The sequence below is a fragment of the Nematolebias whitei genome, chromosome 14, assembly GCF_014905685.2.
Source record: "Nematolebias whitei isolate Nwh7 chromosome 14, NemWhi1, whole genome shotgun sequence".
Classification (NCBI taxonomy): Eukaryota; Metazoa; Chordata; class Actinopteri; order Cyprinodontiformes; family Rivulidae; genus Nematolebias; species Nematolebias whitei.
Window position 1 is genome coordinate 1,448,350 of NC_056511.1, and position 3,619 is coordinate 1,451,968.

Genomic DNA, 3,619 nt, shown 5'->3' on the forward strand with positions numbered 1-3,619 from the left:
GTGTGTGTGTGTGTGTGTGTGTGTGTGTGTGTGTGTGTGTGTGTGTGAGAACTTTGAAGTAATATCCATAAACAATCTTTTGTTTTTTTGCTCCAAGTTTCAGAAATTGTAATCCTTTTTTTTACCTGAAATGCATCAAAATAAAAAATAGTTTCTCAAACTTTGGTCCTCAACATTTACTGTATGTGTTCAGAGGGTCCTTTAACCTCTAATTAACTCTAATAAATTCTAATTATTTCTAATTATTTCTGATTAATTTGTTTGAAAACATGTGTTTGTTTTCCTGAAAGTTTATTTTTCTGCAGGCAGGGCAGGACTAAAAACATTCCAGGCCCCGGGGCTGGAGCTACTTTTGGGGCCCTGTGGCAGTTTTTTATATTTGAACACAAACAAATTAAAATAAAGAGTTCAGAAAGATTGTCAATAAATTAAACGGATCTTTGTCTGAATGTAAAATGGAAGCAGAGAAAAAACTGGACAAACGTCTGAAAAAAGAACCTCTGAGCGCCGGCTCGTCGGAACAGTTTCTTTAAATTAAAACGTAAAAACTTTTATTTTTGTTGAATAAATTCACAGAAAGTCGACGAGGGAGAGAAGCTGCACACACTCAGAGAGACGACGAGCCGGCCCAGATTACGTTTGCTTTGAAATCTAATCTCAAATCTGAGGCCAACAAACAAGTTAAAAATAAACTTGAATAAAAATAGTTTAAATATATTTTAGCTGCTTTTTTTTTTTAACGTGAGCAATAAAAAAAACAACTAAAAACCTTTTGCACTTTAAATGTTTGAAATGAAAATTTGTTTTCAGATCATTCGTTTCAAACAAGCGGCTGATTTAATTAATTAAATAGATAATTTAATTAATTAATAAAATAAATAATTTAATTAATTTAATAATTTAATTAATTCAATGTTTGATTCTTACAGTGAACCTGACGTTATAAACTGATCTGAGAACAGCTGAATAATTACAACAACACTGTGCCTGTTAATATAATAACACACACACACACACACACACGCACGCACTCTTTTTGCTCCATGGTGGTTCTGGACTCGGTGAAACCAACAGGGCCGTGTTCAGTCCGGTTCTGTTTGGGGCCCTGAGCTCATACCTCCATAAGTCCAGCCGGGTCTGGATGAACTGAGCCCGCACCCCCCCCCCCCCCCCCCACCCAGGCCTGCAGAAGAAGGATTGGGTGGGGTGTGTGGGTGTGTGGGGGGGGGGGGGGGTTCCCCCCTCAGTGCCAGTTTACCCACATTTCCCAGAAGCAGAAGAGGCCGTCAGGTCCAATCGCTGCAGCGGGCCTCAGTGCAGCAGAGGAAGATGTGAGTCTCAGGATGAGAAGCAGTTCTCTGCGGGGGGGGGGGTGTTTATTTGAAATGTGGAGCTGAGGGTAAGCACTCTGAAGAGGAGGGAAGCAGCGTGTCTATTGAACAATCTGCAGAAAGAAACAAACAGGAGGATTCAAGATGGCTGCAGGAGAGAAGCTGCAGGTTCTGCTGCTCGGGTCGGTCAGAACCTGCACAGATCAAACAGAGAGGGGCAGAGGAGGAGGTGGAGGAGGAGGTGGAGGAGAAAGTGATGCAGAAAGATGATGATGATGATGATGAGGAGGAGGAGGAGGGTTGTATTTCATCTCTGTGTAGTGGACGTCTTAATGAACAGTGTCAGGTTTTCTTTCTGCAGCCTGCATGGACTTCTTCATGCTGACAGCAGAGGACAGGAGAGGAGAGGACAGGAGGACATGAGAGGAGAGGACAGGGAGGACAGGCGAGGACATGAGAGGACAGGACAGGCGAGGACAGGGAGGACAGGAGAGGAGAGGACAGGGAGGACAGGACATGAGAGGACAGGAGGACAGGACATGAGAGGACAGGGAGGACATGAGAGGAGAGGACAGGGAGGACAGGACAGGCGAGGACATGAGAGGACAGGACAGGGAGGACAGGAGAGGAGAGGACATGAGAGGACAGGACAGGGAGGACATGTCTTCAAGCTGATGCAGGGATAAAACGAGCACGTGCACGGAGAGGAGTTGATCTTTGACTGACAGCACATCAATGACGTGTCTTAATAACTCCAATGATCTGAAAATAAATTTATGTTTTTACATTAAAAACATACAAACATAAATAAATGACGTCATTTATTTATGTTTGTATGTTTTTAATGTAAAAACACAAATGACGTCATTTATTTATGTTTGTATGTTTTACATTCAAAACACAAATAAATGACGTCATTTATTTATGTTTGTATGTTTTACATTCAAAACATAAATAAATGACGTCAGCTGACCTGAAGGCTCTGATTTTGTTTTGTTTTATTTTGGAGAAAACATCCAAACATCTGGACTCAGTCCCGCAGTTCGGTGTTCAGTCCTGCAGGTCCGTGTGAGACCCGGACCAGAACCTGACGGCCCGGACCAGAAGGACCAGAACCTGACGGCCCGTTATTTATTGGAGCTGCAGAGCGGCCTGTAAACACTGAGCTTTTATGGAACGATGCGCCCCCGCTGCAGGGCGACACCCCCGGATTTATGGCTGTATTTAGATAAGACGCCGCCGTAAATGGTTTCCAAACAGCGTCAAGGTCGCGTCACGTGACAGGATAATGGTTTTCAGGCGATAAGATGATGCGTTTGAGGTCCGCCGGAGATAAAACCTCCCGCAGGTCTGAGGACGCGCAGAGGAGCAGAACGTTCATCCACCGTTTCCCGAGCTGTTCCTCAGATTACTGCGGAACAACCAGGGATTAATGAGACACAATCTGGAGTTATTCATATTTAATTTGATCAGTTTTGTCAAACTAAACAACTTTACACAAAAAGTCCCATTACGCGCGAAATTAAATCTTACAAGATCCTTTGTAAAAAAATAAAGATATTTACATATTATTATATTTAATTGTTTTTTAGCGGGTTAGCAACAACATAAATAAATAAAACATAATTTGAAAATATTTTATACATTAAATCAAATTCGGCTATTTTGTTATAAAAAGTAAAATATCTGTTAAATCACAGTTTTAAACCCCTCAAATATTAACACGCTTTGTCTTTAGCAAAATCATAAAATAAATTAAAATAAAACATTTGAGTTGGGTTATATTATCAAATAACTAGTTATTGCTCAAACTTCTAAACTGAGCGAAAATTATAAACAAATTTAAATGTTATTAAAAAGACAAAAATCAGCGTTTTGCACAGCTGAGTCTAATTTAAATAAAATAAATAAAAATATTGTTGACAAACAGCGCGTAAACCTCGTGCACGATGCTTTAAGAGTGTGTAAAAAACTGTAAAGAATAGAAAAATAAATTAAACAAAACAAACTTCTGCTTTTTATTCATTAAAAATTCCATCAGTAAACTGCTCGCAGTCTGGATTATTTTAAACTTCCTGGATATTTTGGCGCCACGGCGCAGCCTAGATTATCCTGGACTTCCTGGATTTTTTATTTTTATTTTTTTTGGCACCATGGCACAGCCTGGATTATCTTAAATTTCTTGGATGTTCTGGCACCATGGCACAGCCTGGATTATCTTAAATTTCTTGGATGTTCTGGCACCATGGCACAGCCTGGATTACTCTGGATTTACTGGATGTTCTGGC